The sequence below is a fragment of the Hydra vulgaris genome, chromosome 02 (genome assembly GCF_038396675.1).
Source record: "Hydra vulgaris chromosome 02, alternate assembly HydraT2T_AEP".
Classification (NCBI taxonomy): Eukaryota; Metazoa; Cnidaria; class Hydrozoa; order Anthoathecata; family Hydridae; genus Hydra; species Hydra vulgaris.
Genome location: NC_088921.1, coordinates 57143977 through 57163943, shown reverse-complemented (window position 1 = coordinate 57163943; position 19967 = coordinate 57143977). Strand labels below are relative to the sequence as shown.

At 27.2% G+C, this 19967-nt stretch overlaps 1 long non-coding RNA gene across 2 annotated transcripts in view; it reads right to left on the bottom strand.

Moving 5' to 3' along the window:
- The window catches only part of LOC105844254 (uncharacterized), a 42204-nt gene that overhangs the window by 6287 nt on the left and 15950 nt on the right, over positions 1-19967 (bottom strand). Inside the window, exons 1-4 of one of the 2 annotated variants that reach the window (XR_010636790.1) lie at positions 3895-4100; positions 3643-3733; positions 3399-3454; positions 3142-3164 (exon numbers count right to left, since the gene is read on the bottom strand). This is a non-coding gene — a long non-coding RNA (uncharacterized LOC105844254). Of the gene's footprint in view, positions 1-3141; positions 3165-3398; positions 3455-3642; positions 3734-3894; positions 4101-19967 lie in introns of those variants that run through there. The other variant, XR_010636791.1, reaches the window with a different exon arrangement.

Genomic DNA, 19967 nt, shown 5'->3' with positions numbered 1-19967 from the left:
TTGATATTGTTAAATTGCATTTAATTATTTTTCTCTTTAATTCCTTTGAGAATTAAATTCTATATAAAAAATTCGTTTCGATTTCGAAACTAATAAAAAACTTTTTTATTTTATTTAAAAATAAGTAACACACATCTTAGAGTAAAAACGTCATACCCAGTTTTCGAAAGCACAATTCAGGGTCTCAAGGCAGAAAAAAAGCTGTAGAAAAAGTTGTAAAAGAATACAAGAACAAACGTACACTGGAAGAGTGTGGCTACGATAAAGTTCAAAAAAAAAAGGCATCTAATAATTCCACGAAGACGAATCATAGGATTTTGAGGTGAACGTATTTATTGATGTTCTTGACACGCTGCTCCAGCAAATAAGATACAGTATGGATACAGCTCAAAAGATATAGATACTCAAAAGATACGGAAATGTTTTAGTTCATATGGTGTTCTCCATCTCTTTCTAGTGATGAAGACAAACTTGGTCAGAAAGAAAAATGCAAAGTCCTGGCAAATCTTCACGTAAATGATGTAAACAAGAGGAGTTGATTGAAGAAATCCGTCATCTAGATATTCTGAAGCGATCAAATACTTTTGGACAAATAGGATCTCTTTCTTCTATCAAATTGCTCAACAGAGTCTACCAGAAAGGTCTTCAGTCAATATTTCCTTCAATCTGCATTTTGCTTCGGATTTTTAATACAATACCGGTTTCAGTGGCTGAAGGAAAGCGCTTTCAGTAAGCTTGCTCTCATCAAATCCAAATTGCGATCAACAATGACTGTGGTGTATTTATGGATTGAAGAATATTGTGATTTCAACTAAAAACGACCTAGCTAAGACTTTATCGTACGAAAATGTCATCTTTAGTTTCGCTAAGAAGAAAGCCCGCAAAGTGAAATTAGTATGATCTGACTAGTCTTCATAATTAACATTTCATTGATGAAATATATAATTCCATTTATTTCAAATTGTATTTGTATTTTCGTTTTATCATGTATAACCAAGTTCAAATATAGAGTGTTTTTGCGCAGCGATAGTTAATACAAAAATAATTATTATTTTCATTAAATTGTAATGTGATAGTAGACATACGGACGATAAACATTGAAATTCATGCTTAATTCAATATACCCAGGAATCTAAAGTTTGGGGCACCTAACAAAAATTGACCCTGGGCACCAAAAAGTTTCTGTGCGGGCCTGACTAATTTTTTAATATTTATTTACCACTACTTTATATCTAATATAAAAATAATGGTATTAAAAAAATAGCATTTTCATATTAAATGACATTATGTCATTTAATATTAAGAAAAACTAAAATAAAATAAGAAAATCACAATTACCCGAAAGCACATATATATATATATATATATATATATATATATATATATATATATATATATATATATATATATACATATATACATATATATATATATATATATATATATATATATATATATATATATATATATATATATATATATATATATATATATATATATGCATGTATGTATGTATATAATCAAATAAAATATTATTGGTCAATAGAATCTAAAAACTAAAATAAAATAAGAAAATTACAATTACCTGAAAGCATATATATATATATATATATATATATATATATATATATATATATATATATATATATATATAAAATCAAATAAAATATTAATGGTCAATAGAATCGGTTAGCGCTTTATGTAATTGTTTTCATATATATTTGATCGCGATTAAATTTTATATTCGTCTATATTAAAAAAGCACCATAATGGCAATCGGCTATATTAAAGTATGTTAAAATTAAAATTTAATTAAAGCACCTAGAGTTCTAAAATTTATAAGCACAAATACATCTAAAAGTCACGGAATAAATTTGTTTACTTAATACGCTATGAATATTTAATTACAAGGTTTTCGTAAGTATAAATCCCTATCAAGTGCTTTATCGCAAAAAATTATTTAAACTTCTGGCTAACTTATTGTAATAATTTTTATTTCACGTATAACATATATATGTTTTTGTATAACATATATGTTTTTTTTTATTTTTAAAGTTTTAGTGTATAATTCCATATTTTGCATCTAAACGCAAAATAATAAAAAACTTAGCGTAGAATTCTAACAACAATAGTACTAATGCTCCGTGATTCGAATTTGATTTAAAAAAAAGGAATAGTAAGTAAAATAGAATATTTAATAAAAATATTCTCAGATTAGATTTTAAAAAGGCTTTTAATCATTTTAACACAAATATAGTTTTTTTAAACAATATATTAAAACAAAGAATATAATAACGTTTTATTAAGAATTTATTTTTTTCAAATTGAAAACTATTTCTAAGCAGAGATGGATGAAAAATATATATTTTTTTATACTTTGTTCCGCTCTGTAAAGAATATAATATATTTTATATTCTTTTCACAGTATATAGTATATATTATATATTATATTTTTTTCTGAGTTATATATACGGTTATATATTCTGAGTTATATATTCTGAGTTATATATATATTTTCTGAGTTATATATACGTACAAAACGTTTTAATTTTACGTTGTTATAGCAATTAAGTTATTAGACGCGCTTATAAATTAAAAAAATAAAAACGCGTTTAAAGTGGTTTAAAATTTTATGAATTCAAAAATAAACATTTGCAACAAAAGAACAATTAAAAACATCTGGATATCCAATAAAGTATTAACAAAAAATTATATAAAATTATGACATTTTTATACATTCTGATATTTATAGATCATAACTGTGTAACTATGTTCTATTTAAAATTTTATTTCTAAAACGAGCGTAACGGCGTTAAATTTTAAAAATAAAAATCGGATTTTTCTAAAAACTATCGCTGGCATGCCTCAGTGATTTAGACTGGTGCCAAAAGCTTTTTTTTTTTTACCTCATTAAATTAGTATTTATTAAGTACCAAAACATAGTACATATATATATATAGATATATATATATATATATATATATATATATATATATATATATACATATATATATATATATATATATATATATATATATATATATATATATATATATATATATATATATATATATATATATATATATATATATATATATGTATGTATAAGTTTATACATAAACTTTTTTTAAATGTAAATACCTTTTGTTGACCTTGTTATAATTCTAAAAAGATTAAAGATAACAATTTTATTAAATAACTCTGGTGAACCACAAACAAATAAATATAAAAAATTACGGTATATATAAATAACATTAGAAAAATTAAAATATTAAACTTTGCTAAAATTTATTCTTTCATTTTACAGTTTAGCTTTTTTTTTTAAGTACTAAACAATACACTAAACAATATATTAATAAATTTAATGGATAATTTAATAATATATTTATTATATTTACTTGATGCTTAGTGCCATTGGTAACCTGATTGCAGTTACTATCATTTATATGGTTACCTGAACAAAATAAGACAAATTAGACCAAATCATTTTAAAATATTTTAACCAAGACTTTTCCGCCAAAATTTCACCAGCAACACACAAAAAGTTAACCGATGAAATTTTTTGTGTGTGCGTGTGTTGCAAAAAATGTTAAATGATAACCTAATATTGATAAATCATTTGATGAAAAATTTGGGCAGTACCATTGGTGAGACGGTCAACATTTTCATCAGCAACAGAATTTTTCGGCTTCGTCGGACGGCATCCCATTACAGCACATGTCATTTCACATATCTAAATAATGGCGTTTTTTAAAATTAGGAACGCATTAGAAATGCAAAACATTTATCGATCAAAGAAAGCACTCGTAAACATTTATACAACTTTGATAACGTGTTTAAAAATATCGCTTATCAAAAATTGTTCGTTATATTTAAAAACAAAACACATCTAACCTTCAATAAACATATTTTCAACACAAAGCATATGTAAACTAAAAAAGGCTTTTTCTTTTTCAAAACAATTAGAACACAGAAAAATAAAATTGTACAGCTTTTTAAAATACGTCTAACTTCAAAGTCACTAATCCTTTAAACGAAGATAAAGTTATCGTGAATGAATTTTTTTTTTTAAATAATAAAAGATTTGCTCTTGAAATAGAAAAAAAAACACTTTGAAAATACAAATTTAAAATAATTAATGCGAGTATGTAATTTAAACAATAGCCAAAAGAAATGACATCCCATTTATTTATTTATTCATGAATGTTATTGGAACATAAATCTGTTTTGAATTGATTTTTTGCAGCATCATCAATAAACAGTAGGTTTTTATATCGTTACGTCATCTATAATCAATACATAACATTTTTTTAAACAGTGCTGAATGCATAACTGAATTAATAATAATAATAGAAGAGTACTAATTAATAAGGTGGTTCTAGAAACTTTTCACAACAATTATATACACTTGGGTATCAACCTCTGCTGATACCCAAGTGTATATCCCTAGCAAATAATTCCGGTATCTTGTTTTTTTAGGTGAAACTTGTTATATTATTTTTGCTTAGCTAAACATTATAAAAGATTCTTACTTATAAGTTACGTAACCTATTTTGATTAGAGGCGATTCTACGAATAAAATAAGGCGAGAGTGAGGTGAATCCTTAAAAAGTACCGGCTGCTTCCTTAAAACTTAAAAATCACTATCCCCCCTCCATCTATTATATATATATATATATATATATATATATATATATATATATATATATATATATATATATATATATATATATATATATATATATATATATATATGTGCATATATATATATATATATATATATACATATATATATATGTTTATATATAAGGTAAGTATGGGTATTAAGGCCCACCTAAAAAATTGAAAATGTAAAGAACTGCTGATTTTTTTTTGCTGCCAGTGATAAAAACAGATAACTCGAATATATTAATGTCGAAAAAAGTTTCACAATTTATTTTTTCCCTAAGTTTGGATTAGTGGGCCTTTTTACCAGCCGGGCCTTAATACCCACACTTACCTTATATGTACATATATATATATATATATATATATATATATATATATATATATATATATATATATATATATATATATATCCATCTATTATATATATGTATATATATATATATATATATATATATATATATATATATATATATATATATATATCGTGTTTTCTTTTTTAATAATAATTATACTTTGAAATATTTTAATTAAAAATTTTTGTATTTCTTCATTCTTTAGTACAATATAAATAAGATAACGATCAGTAATAAGCATCACAATCAGATTAATGGATATTTCAAAAAAAATCATTTAATAAATCTGTAAGTTAACAAAAAGTATAACACCAACAAAGACGCAACATGGTATCGTTATGTTAATAACTAATGAATAAATATTCCAAATAAATATTTAAAGGTATCGTATTCAATTTATCGCTCATAAACTGATTGAGACAAGTTGAGGCACAAATCGGACAAAGTTTATGTCAAACGGCAACTTGGAGCGGTTTTAGCTGATCAGCTAATTATGGCAGATGATATTTACTCAACTTGTTCGGATCAAGGTTTAAGTAAAACATTCTGAAAAGTTATTTTACTAGTTGTTTCAAAACTAGAGATAGAGAAAAATCCAAGAAAAAATTTTACTTGGATATTCTAACAAATCCGTACAAATCACACTTAAATTAACAAATATTTGCGTCATCTCCCAGAGCTTTGTCCTCCACAAATAGTTTATCCTGTCTCAAGGGTCTGACTTGCTTTTATATATAAGTTAAAAAAATTACTATACTACTATATTATGAACGCATTAGAAATGCAAAACCTTTATCGATTAAAGAAAACACACATAAACATTTATATACACCTAAACAACTTTGGTAACGTGTTTAAAAATAAATAAACTATTTCATACCTAAAATGCGTACTTTATAAAGCTTCATAACTATATATTTATAACTTCATAAATTCACAGGAGGGTATGGGCAAAAGGGTCTAAGCCTTTTTTTTTTAAGGACCTCTTTTTCGGACTGGTATTGCCCAAACTATCGCTGGGTAAGCCACTGCGGTATATAATTATAATATTCATGTACAAGGTGCGGAAAAAGTTCCCGTACAAAAGTATAATTTAAAAAAATTATCTGTATGGTGTTTTCTTTCACTATATAGTGTGTTTTTAGTATTCTTTTGTACTCCTTCGTATTCTTTTAGTATTTTTTAGTATTATTTTGTTTTAAATTAAAGTGTAATTTGTTTCTCGTCTTGTACAGGAACTTTTGCTGTTTTTGCAGTTTATATTTTTGTACGGGAACTTTTCCGCACCCTGTTTGTTTACTTTGCCGTTTAATAACATTTTCAATTTAAAAGTGTTTAAATAAAAATACTGGCAAGTAAAAGACATTATTTTGTCTCATCACCGAGCCCCAATCGTAAGTATTTACAATAACCGCATGTAAAATAAATAACAATTAGTTCAAGAAATACTTTGAGAACAATATTCATGTTAAGAGCAATCATCAAGTAAACAAGAAAAATTGAAAAAAAATAAAAAAATAATAATAAATAGACTAAAGAGCATTTACAAGTATTTCTTATATACGTATTAAATACGTATACTTTACAACTTATTTATTGAAAAATATTAAAGTAAAATATATAACAGTTTGTGGTTGGTTAAGGAAAAGTTTTAAAAACAGTGTTTTTGTAATAAGTAATATTCAAGTAAAGAAGGAAATATTAAAAATTAAAGAGTACTTTATTTACAAAAACCGTAATTTATCTGAATACCTTAATACTAATTTATATAAAATTTATATAAAAGTAAAATAAATAACAATTCATTGATAGTTATAACTATAAGAGGAAACACCATAACTGAATTAATGAAAAAAGTTGATACATTTTGTGGCATATTTTATATAATTGAATTTTAGTTTAAAAGAAGCATTTAAAATCGGATATGTTAAAATCCATAAGTATTAACACCTGTTTCAATTCATTTTAAACTGTTGTGTACTAACTTTTTTTCGGATTTGCAATTTTAGAAAACTTTTTCTATGAATAAGGTTTACGATATTAATTTATATATATGAACAATGTAGTTATTACCTGAAAATTTTGTCGGATATTTATGAACTACTTTGTCAAAATAGGACTGAAATATTTTAGGAGATAGTCCCATCTTTGTTTTATAAATTTAATGCGCTACTCTAATTTTATAGACATTTAATGCGCTAAGTTTACTCAGAAGAGGCTCGCACGGTAGAGTTTTATCAGCTCCAAATAATTTTCTACACACATGTTTTTGTTTACTGTTCAATACTTTTAATTTTTTGTATGATTTGCACATGCCGATGCAATACAACAATAAATCAGATAAGAATGAATAAAAGAAAAATTTAAACTTTTTAAAGGTTTCTTCAATACTTATGGATATATGTAAATATATATATATATATATATATATATATATATATATATATATATATATATATATATATATATATATATATATATATATATATATATATATATATATATATAGATATATATATAGATATATATATAGATATATATGGTAAATGAATATATATATTCTTCAATGAATGTCTTCAAGAGTATTTCTGTTAAAATTGTTCGCTGTTACTTTGCATTCCAACATTACGTTAATAGACGGATAAATCAGTTTATTTGATTTTGTTGTATGTACGTTGATATCTCCCGACCGTTTGCACGTTAATATCTCCCGAACTTTAAATAGAGAGTTTATATAATTTTTGTTACACTTGGAGACATTAAAAAATGACTTAATTGCGTTTCTTCCAATTTTATCAAATCTTTGCAAAGGTTTATATAATTGGATTGGATGATTGAAGATGGATGTGCAAATCGGATACTAGGTTGAATCAGAGTTTGCACTGTTGTATGGAAACCCTATTGTTAATATTTGATCTATTTAGTGAGGCAAAAATGTATTTTTCTGTTTTCCAAATGAAGCCCACGTGATTAAGTTTTTCATTTGTTATTATTTGATGGGCGTCTAGAGTTATCTTGCAATTAATTACTTGTCGTTTTCCGGAGAGCAAAAGTTCCGTATTGACAGCATTGAGTTTTATGTCGTTCTCATAACATATGTGTTCACTCCAGCGTAAATATTGATCTAATATTACGCCCAAAAAGTTTAATGAAGCTTCGCTTTTAATGTTAGCGTTACTGGTTATTAGATTTGGCCGTTTAATGGGAGTGTTTTCCAATTTCTTTACTTTATTTATTTATTCTATAGAATAAAATAATTTTGGTTTAATCCACATTAGCAAGAGTTTATTACTTATAATTATAATTTATATAAACCACTTTTTAACTTTACCCAACTGTTTGTTAGCTGTTTCAAAAAGTGTTTGAGTATCTGTGTGGGAATAAAAAAGATTAGAGCCATTTTCAAAAAGAATACAATTTAATAAGTTTGATGCTAAATTTAAATCATTTATATACACTATTAATAATAACAGTTTTAAAAGAGCGCCTTGGGGAACCCCACAAGTTACAGCATATGGAATTGTTTGTTTTTGCTCATATTGTATAAATTGCTTTCTATTGGTCGAATAACTTTTAAACCAAAGTAAGCTATTTTTTTTAACTCCATAATATTCAAATTTTTTTAATTAGTATATTGTGGTTTACAGTATTAAAAGCCTTTGACAGATCAATAACAACTTCTAATGTAAAGTCGTTAGTACATAATGCGTTTGTTATTTGATTATAAATTAGCTAATAATGAATGTTTATGAATTTGTATTATGTCTATGAATTTGTATATAATAATGAATGTTTATGAATTTGTATTCTCCAGATGGCAGTTAAATAATGTATTTGTACAATAACACTTATATTTTAATATATTTAATATAAATAGTTAAATATAAAAATATAGCTACATTTTATGATCAGTTAGTACAAAATAAACGTTTTGCGCATTTTGGTCATGTAATAATTTATGATTATTGTCTTTCAGAAATATATTCAAGCATTATCATCAATCATAATGTTCAATCACTGGAAGATAAAAATAAGATACTATTTAAAATCCAAATTTTTGGTTGCTATATGTTCCTGAGAGAATCCGTCACAACGAGACGAGAGCGCAACTTTAGTAATAAGTAACAAGTTTATTGCGAAAAAAATTCAAATCGTACATGCAAAACTTGATCGAGACGTGAAATAAATATGTAAAACAAGAAAATACAATCAATTGAATGAGGTTTTTGACTTTACAAAAAAAATGATGAATGGCTATGCAGTGACGACAAAAGATTGTACCATTTTCAGATTGAAAATGTCAGGTTGGGTATACAACTGATAAGACTCCTAGTTCAAAAATTATCTACCCATCCAAAAGAAAAAAAATGTCTTTGAAGTATCTACTTCAACAACAGCAACGGCACAGCAACAACGTAAACTTCCGAATCCGAGTCTGAGGCAGACTATATAGAGTCTGAAGATTCAGAAGATCAGTCCACAAGTAACAGCAAGAAATACAGCTAAACCAAAACTGCAATCAACTAGTAACATCTTCCATATTAGTTACATATTAGTCATTTTTTCGATAATACTTTTTTGTTGAGTTGACATATAAGGCACTCAAAATTTATGTTATTGTTTAGCAGGTGTGTTATTTAGTTGTATTTATTCACAAAAGCGTTTTATAGCATGTGAATACAACAGATAAAAGTAGTATTGGTAATTTTGTAGTGACAGAACCAAAGTGTAAAGTCAAAAATCAAAGTGGAAAAGCACCTTTTATAGCTCGAAAACTAAATTCAAAGACGGAGGCTCAAGTTTAGTTGAAGAAAAGGAGTATAAAAGAACTTTAGATTCAGCAAGCCAAGTCTTGGACTTCTCTGATCATAGGTCAAAGCACCATTGATCGTCGATAAGATAGAAAAACTGCTAATAGTAAAAAGCAGCATCTGCTAACTTGTGCGGTTCAGGAAAAATACTCTTCTGCAAAATTTATCAAGAATAAAAACAGATGTCAAGGAATATTAAGGAAGCTAATCTATTACTGACATAATAAAGTCACTAATCTATATACTGATGTTTAAAAACTATTTCAAAACCAAAAGTCAAGGCAGCTTCAAGTTTTTCAAAATATCAGATAATGCAAAATGTGTTATAAATACAGGAAAGTAAGTTGAGCTTTATGAAAAAATAAACATTTAAAATACAGATTAAAATTTTAAATTGTTTTGGCTCAGTCAGTAATTTGGCAGAAATGGGAAGCAAACCACCATGACTTAGTTCTGAAAAGATAAGAAGATGTACCAATGAACAGACTATTGGACTGCACAAGGGAAATGGAAGAGTTACAACTATTTATTGCCTTAATCAGTCTTTAATCTGATGCCTAGTATTTAAAAAAGTTCGCTGTAGCAAATATTAGAAAACAAAGTACAAAAAGAATCTTTTTGTACCTTGATTAGGGAGAATTGAGAATAAGTAAAACAATTGTTTTATTTCCAGTTGTTTCATTTCCAGATATCATATAATTTAACGACTATCAGCAAACAAGGTGCAAAAAGAATCTATTTGTACCTTGTTTTCTGATATTTGCTCCAACTTTTAAACTTGATTTTAAACTTCCATCGCAAAATATTCATTCATTTACATGCTCCATAATTTCAGCAAATTCGTCATTTAGTTTTTCAATTTCTTTATTGAGTTTTCCTATAATTTCTTTTGATTCTAGAAACTCGTATTTCTTTGATAATTCAACCATTATCTTGAGAGCTTCGTTTTGAGTCTTTGTTAATTGATTTCTCCATTTGCATTTAATTTCAGCAAATTCGTCATTTAGTTTTTCAATTTCTTTATTGAGTTTTCCTATATTTTCTTTTGATTCTAGAAACTCGTATTTCTTTGATAATTCAACCATTATCTTGAGAGCTTCGTTTTGAGTCTTTGCTAATTGATTTCTCCATTTGCGTAACTTGTTTTTACAAGTGGGTTCATCGTCTCCAAGTTGCTGAATAATTTCATGTTTAGTTCGTGTAAATGAAGACTTTATAATTATTTTCTTCCCGTTTAATACAGATACTTCATTTTGAACGGTTAACTGGTCTTCCATTTGGTTGTTTGACTTTTGATTTTTTCTTTTTACCATTCTACCGTGTTGAAGAAACTACCCTCTACTACCAATTATGATCTAATGGCGATCACAAATTATACTGAACATGCATTAAAACTTTCATTTTTTAAAGATCTTAACCGTTTTACATTGACTATAACACTTATTTTTTCTTGTTCACAAATACATTTATATTTTTATACATAAGTTATACATTTAATAAGCACTACTGTTTAAATAGTCGCAATATAATTGTTATTTAGTTCTTTATAGCAATAATGGCGCTATTTACTGGTTATAGCTATCGTGGTATTGGATTGTCGTTTTATATGCCGATTCTGTTTCTTCCAATCATATATATATATATATATATATAATATATATATATATATATATATATATATATATATATATATATATATATATATATATATATATATATATTTATATATATATATATATATATATATATATATATATATATATATATATATATATATATATAACATTCTATAATAACATAATATTATAGAAGACCATGGTTAATCCTCATTAAAATTCTTTACTCCATTTTTTTCCATTTTTAAGTAAAAGCTGATACAACAAGTGAGCTGTTACATTGAAGTGATGCGTATTATTGGGACATGCAAAACTAAATTAATTGTCTTCTTTCTGCTATTTAATTTCAAGCTAACTAGCACGTCTATCACCATATAAAGCCATTTGTAATAAACTTATGTAATACTCCTCTATATCTCTAATATATTCTTTATTATATTTTTATATTTTTTTATATAATATATGGTTTTCTCATATACACAGCTCACTATAAACAGTAAATGTGAATGTTGTTTAAACTAAATCCACTGTGCCAAAAGTGTTTTTTTTATTTTTATTAAAATGCAATAGTGTAATTTGGAATTCCTGATTTGTGTAAATACTTTCGTCCTTTTCCTTATAAGGTTATAGATTTTTCTTAATCTTCATCATCTTCAAATAAATTTATTTAAGATTGCGAATACAATCCAATAAAAACAATTGCGCTTTTCTGCAAGTTTTTTTCTGATATAAATGAGAATCATTTTTCTACCTGCTTTATTTGTGTCGGTAGTTTCAAAAATTTAACCATCAAATGGTAGTTAATTATTTCTATTAGTCAGTTAATTAATATAATAGTATATTTTCCTTTAGGTTTAGACTTTCTCGTAAATATCATCCGAGAACAAAAAATGTTTTTTTGACAATTCAACGTTGATTGATAATGATAAATTCTTTGGAGCAATAAAAATATTTAACAACAACCTAAGCATAATTAATATGTTTTTTAAATTCAGAAACTCGCTCCTTAAAATTTTTTTAAATATTCTTGCCTAAGCAGAAAAAAGAGTCTCATCTTTTTGGTTCATTCTTCCTACTGACTTTATTACGTTTTTGGTTCATTCTTTTTGCACCTTGTTTGCTGATAGTCGTTAAATTATATGATATCTGGAAATGAAACAACTGGAAATAAAACAATTGTTTACTTATTCTCAATTCTCCCTAATCAAGGTACAAAAAGATTCTTTTTGTACTTTGTTTTCTAATATTTGCTACAGCGAACTTTTTTAAATACTAGGTATCAGATTAAAGACTGATTAAAGCAATAAATAGTTGTAACTCTTCCATTTCCCTTGTGCAGTCCAATAGTCTGTTCATTGGTACGTTTTCTTATCTTTTCAGAACTAAGTCATGGTGGTTTGCTTCCCATTTCTTCCAAATTACTGACTGAGCCAAAACAATTTAAAATTTTAATCTGTATTTTAAATGTTTATTTTTTCATAAAGCTCAACTTACTTTCCTGTATTTATAACACATTTTGCATTATCTGATATTTTGAAAAACTTGAAGCTGCCTTGACTTTTGGTTTTGAAATAGTTTTTAAACATCAGTATATAGGTTAGTGACTTTATTACGTTAGTAATAGATTAGCTTCCGTAATATTCCTTGACATCTGTTTTTATTCTTGATAAATTTTGCAGAAGAGTATTTTTCCTGAACCGCACAAGTTAGCAGATGCTGCTTTTTACTATTAGCAGTTTTTCTATCTTATCGACGATCAATGGTGCTTTGACCTATGATCAGAGAAACCCAAGACTTCGCTTGCTAAATCTAAAGTTCTTTTATACTTATATCAAGTTTGCTGACAATCAGCGTATGATATATTTTCAAAAGCAATTCATATTGCTTTGCATGTGCGATGCATATTGCTTTGCATGTGTTTGCAACAAAATTGCTGGCGCACCTCTAAGCGAATAAGCATATGTGCTGTTAGTGTGCACATTAAATCAAGTTTCATCTAAATAAAGAAGTTTTTCATTTGAAATTCCGTTAATTTCGCTCATGGCCTACTGTTATTTTACGGCCTGATTTGTTGCATTTTCCGTAAAAAATTAAGAGGCCAGTTTTTTTACGGCTTATTTCTAAATTTTAAATTATGTATGAAAGGGTTTATTAACAACAACAACGATAACAATATATTTACCAGTGAATATTATACAAAGCTGTTGATTAAAATATTGAATTATAATATTGTAACAATTACTATATAAATATTTGCTTGCATGCCTTGGTTTATGCTTTTATAGTCATTTAATATGTAATATATTCTGAACTGATTATTATGTGAATGTATTCTGACTGATTGCCTGTTTCATTATGTTCCATTAGAGAGTGGAATAATGAAATAGACACACAGAAATTCTATTATTATTACTGTATATAGTCGAACTGTTTTTTTATGCGATGTTATTTAAGTGGAGATAATTCCAATAATAAATGTAAGTGAACTTTATATTTAAAAACAACTGTGTTACATTTTTTTGATTTGTTTTAGTAATAAAATGGTTAATAAATGTGTTGTTACAAACTGTAAAACTGGTTACTCTAATGGTCCAAAAAAGTCAACATTTCATTTTCCTGAAGAATTTGATTTGCGAGAACAATGGATATACTTTGTTAATAGAAAAGATTGGGCTCCATCAAAATATTCAGCTATTTTTGTGAATCATTTTGATGAAAAATTTATTAATTACCGAAAAAGATGCACCTTGAAATGGAATATTCTTCCAGTTTCAACTATTCAAACTGATGAAATAAGTGGATCGTTGACTCTAAGGGTTCCAAAGTTGCCCCGAAAAGAACCAACTTCGAGATATTTAGGAAAAGATGAGTTTGAATATTTTTTAAGTGTTGATAAATAGTTGATCTTGATTCTTTGACGGAACAACATTCTCCGCCAGGCTTTACATTTAAAAAAATTCATGATAGTGTTGTTTATTATAAACTATGTTTTGATGAAAAATCAGGCATACCAACTGTTTTTGAGTCAATAACTGTAAAGATCTTTATGTTTTATTGTCATGTAAAGGCTATCATATTTCTTTACCTGAATGGTTTAGTAGTGTTCATAATTGCAAATTAACAAACTGTAGTTTGTTAATTTGTATGTTAGAAAATTTTCCTGTCTATATTAGAAATAAAGCCAATGATATGAATCAATTTTGACAGAGTTAAATGAAATTAGATACTATTCTCCTCAAGGCAGACCTCCATATTCTGCATCCATTATATGTTATGCACTAATTTTACGTCACACTTCAACACAGTCTTATAAGTTATTGTTAGAACAACTACCTTTACCATCTTTTAGTTTACTTAGAAAAATCCAAAATGGTGATATAAATGCGTATAAAGCTATAACAGTTTTGTTACAAAAACATTGTCTATCAAAATATTGTGTGCTTCTTGTGGATGAAATGTATCTGCAGAAATCAGCTCAATATCAAAGTGGGAAATATATTGGTGAAGATTCAGAAAGTAATCTTTATAAAAGTGTTGTTTTTATGATTGTAGGGCTTCAAAAAGCTAATTTTAAAGAGTTACATAAATCATATACTGGAGATGGAAAACTATTTATTTATCATCCAGCTTATAATGGAGTTTTAAAAACATATCCATTATATGATATAATCCATTTAATAAAAAATGTTAGGAATAACTTGTTGAACAGAAAAAAATTTGTATTTCCATCTTTTTCGTTTGATTTCTTCAAAGACATAGTTTAAGTTCCAGCTGGTTTTATTACTTGGGATTTATTTCATAAAGTTTATGAAAAAGACCAATTATTAAATGGAAACTTGAAAAAAGCAAGGAAAATTAATTAACAGGTCACTCATCCTGGAAACAATAAACAAGATGTTAACCTTGCATTAGCAATTTTTGATGAAACAACTATAACTGCGATACTAAGTTATTTTCCTAAAAGAAATGATGCAGCACAATTTTTATCATTGTTTCATAAGTTATTTATCACACTTAATTCAAAGCAGATGTTTAATACATCCAATCAGTTTGGCAATGCTGCTGTAAAAGGAGATAATACCCACATTTTATAGAGAAATAGCAAATTGGAATGAAATTTGGTCAACATGTGAATATTTTACTTTAACCAAACAAACTTCTCATGCTCTTATCACAACATTACGTGCAACTGTATCTCTTATTGATGATTTGCTTGAAGAAAGCTATACATTTGTTCTTACTTCCAGGTTACAAAGTGATCCTTTGGAGCTACGCTTTAGTAAGTATAGACAAATGAACGGTGGTCGATTTCTTGTAAGTCTTTTAGAAGTTTGCAACAGTAAAAAGATTTTAGCAGTTAGAAGTCTTCTAAAGGAAGATATTAATTTCTGGGATAAAAATATTTATCAGACATTTGAGTACTCTACATTAGAAAATATTATGCAAGATATTGCATTGTTGTCTTCAGAGATATTAGAGTGTCAGCTTTCTGAAGATAGCATGGAAGTTACTATAGCAGGCTACATTGCTAAAAAATTGAAAAAAGATTTAAATTTCTATCTTGTGGTCAAAAAATGGTTTCTACAGACCAAGATGTTTTTAATAACGAATATCTGAAAATATTATCCAGAGGTGGACTTGTATGTCCAAGTCAATCCTTGTCTGATTTTATTTGTCATTTTTTTAGTATTCTAAATATTATTTCTCCTATTCTAATCAAACATTGCAGTTATTCTTTATCAATTAAAAGTTTTGCAGAACAAATTTTTAAGATTTATTATAGCAGTGTTGATTTTACATGCGAGAATCACCAAGAATGGGGAATTTAATATGGATCTCGAATTGTTATTAATATTTTTTATAATTTACAAAAAGAAACTACAGATTCTGTAAGAAAAGATCAGGTAAAAGAGTTTAAAAAAAGACAAAAAACTGATAGCTAGTGCTAATAAAAGATTTTTTCTCAAATCCTTAATACATATAGAATTACAAACCTTTGTTTTTCCTTTTAAGAGTTGTAAGTAGTCTTTGCAATATGTAAGTTTGTTTTAGTAACATTTTGATACATAGCTATTTGAAAGCCTATTTCAGTATTTCATATGTTATTGAAATATACTGAAACAGGGAATCAGTTAGCGGAAAATATTGTATAGCATAATGTAATTACATGGTGTTAATCTCAAGTATTCCTCGACCATCTTGATAAAATAAACATTCGCCGTAAAAAAACTGGCCTCTTACTTTTTTACGGAAAATGCAACAAATCAGGCCGTATAATAACAGTAGGCCATGTTTCGCTTGCAAATGCATAGCGTGCATCTATAACTTGTGTTGAGTTTCGTTCTTCTAGCACATGCACAACACGCTTTCTTGATAAACTCGAGTGTTTGAGTTTTCTTGAAATAGTAGGCTGACACATGTTGAAGCCTGTTGCTGAAAGATTTTCTTTCATTGCTTCTTGCGTACAAAGATTGTTTTCTTTTACGCATAATTTGATAATATTTTTTATTTGAGCGCTTATAGATCTTTTACCTCGTTTTTTATCAGAAAACGACTTGAATGCAGTCATTTCGTCGAATTTTCCTCTGTTTAACTTAACGACAAGATTTTGAACTGTGCGCTTAGATAAATTAAGAGAAGTGGAAATGCTTGTTGTAGATTCATTTCTTTCAACGAAATCCTTAAGCCTTTCAATGTGCTCTTTTGTAACATTTTTTCTTGTTTTACGATTGGCACTGGTATTTTCTATTTTACATCCATAGGGTAAAGATTTGATATTAATAATAATTATAAATAACTAAATTTAAATTTAGATAAATGAGTAATTAGATATATAATAACTTAATCAGTCAAGAAATTTAATAATAAAATTAAACAAAGACCGAATACTGTATTAAATAAACCATCATCGAATGTAAAAATTCTTCGTCTTAAGTATTTTTAACCTCGTTTACAAAGAAACAAGAAAAATTGCTTAAATATGCTTTTTAAAACGTATATAAGAATAAATAAATACGCATAATAAGAATGAATAAACGTGCATATAAAAATGAACAACCCTGTAATTACATATGCTCTGCATATGCAAAACAATATGCAATGCACATGCAAAACAATATGCATTGCACATGCGAAGCAATATGCATTGCACATGCGAAGCATGTATGCATTATGAAGCAATATGCATGTGCAATGCATATTGCTTCGCATGTGCAATGCATATTGTTTTGCATGTGCATTGCATATTGTTTTGCATATGCAGAGCATATGTAATTACAGGGTTGTTCATTTTTATATGCACGTTTATTCATTCTTATTATGCGTATTTATTTATTCTTATATACGTTTTAAAAAGCATATTTAAGCAATTTTTCTTGTTTCTTTGTAAACGAGGTTAAAAATACTTAAGACGAAGAATTTTTACATTCGATGATGGTTTATTTAATACAGTATTCGGTCTTTGTTTAATTTTATTATTAAATTTCTTGACTGATTAAGTTATTATTTATCTAATTACTCATTTATCTAAATTTAAATTTAGTTATTTATAATTATTATTAATATCAAATCTTTACCCTATGGATGTAAAATAGAAAATACCAGTGCCAATCGTAAAACAAGAAAAAATGTTACAAAAGAGCACATTGAAAGGCTTAAGGATTTCGTTGAAAGAAATGAATCTACAACAAGCATTTCCACTTCTCTTAATTTATCTAAGCGCACAGTTCAAAATCTTGTCGTTAAGTTAAACAGAGGAAAATTCGACGAAATGACTGCATTCAAGTCGTTTTCTGATAAAAAACGAGGTAAAAGATCTATAAGCGCTCAAATAAAAAATATTATCAAATTATGCGTAAAAGAAAACAATCTTTGTACGCAAGAAGCAATGAAAGAAAATCTTTCAGCAACAGGCTTCAACATGTGTCAGCCTACTATTTCAAGAAAACTCAAACACTCGAGTTTATCAAGAAAGCGTGTTGTGCATGTGCTAGAAGAACGAAACTCAACACAAGTTATAGATGCACGCTATGCATTTGCAAGCGAAATTAACGGAACTTCAAATGAAAAACTTCTTTATTTAGATGAAACTTGATTTAATGTGCACACTAACAGCACATATGTTTATTCGCTTAGAGGTGCGCCAGCAATTTTACAGTCGTCTACAAATCGTGGCAAGAATGTTAGTTTAATTTGTGCTGTTTCAACAAAGCAGTGCTGGCTTATGAAACAAAAACTGGAGGCTGGAATGCAGATTCCTTTTGTACTTTCATTACTACAATGTTGGCACCAGCAATTAGGAATGCAGATGTGGAAGCGCCGGTGCTTGTTATGAACAATTGTAGATTCCACTGGAGTCTTTCTGTTAGGCAATCACTAGCTTCTCATGGCATAGCTATAAAGTATCTGCCAGCATACACGCCACCGCTTAATCTAATAGAAGAATTTTTTTCTTTATTAAAGCATACTTACAAACAGGTAGAAAGGCCTCGGAATACGGATGGGGTTATCAGAAAACTTAAAAATATCATGGATACTACAGAGTTAAATTTAATTCCATTTTACAACCATATGCGTAGTTACATAAATCCAGCGCTGGCTCGGCAACCATTTTTTAAATAAATTGCAGTGGCAACAACCTAATTTACATTTTATATATACCTATATAAAAACATAAAAGCCTATTTATTGTTTATATTATTAAACGGGGATATATTAAACGTTTCCCAGTGACAAAATGAATTCACTCGTTTTTTTATAGTTGTTTTACTATCATTTCACTGCGAGTATATTATTTACAAATTTTATCCTTTTTATCTAAAATTCAGAACTACAAAGTATTATATTATCGACTTTAAATACATGTAATTACGTTGGCGTAATTTTCCAATACCTTCACGAAGACCGCATTATTACAAATACATTAATGTTAATACTAAGATTTCACAACAATATAAAGTTATATTAGAGATTTTTATGAGTAGTTGACTCGGATATAAACGCGCCTATAAGAATAAATAAACATGCATATAAAAATGAATGTGCATATAAAAATAAATAAACGCGCATATAAGAATGAATAAACGCGCATATAAAAATAAATAACCCTGTAATATTGTGTTGCGAATGCAACGCATATTGCTTTTTGCATGCAATGTATATTGCTTTGCACATGCAATGCATGCTGCTTTTTTTTATCCGATGACATTTTTTGCAAAAAACTGCTCGAACATTGAAACTGTGTTGGGTGTTCATTTTTATAATCTTTCACTTGATATGAACTAGGTATTGTGGTTTATTCCGGCTTATTGCCATACAGAGGCCATATGACCAAGGCTGGAAAAGACAAGTTCAGCTAATTAGAGGGCATCATAACCCGATTCGCAGACCAAGTGTAAGTGATATTAGGAAGAATGAAGGAATTGGATTGAATGCCAAAATGTATTGCAAAGCATATTGCTTTGCAATGCATTTTGCATTGCATATTGATGTTGCGTAAGTTTAAAAGGTATGGAGTTACG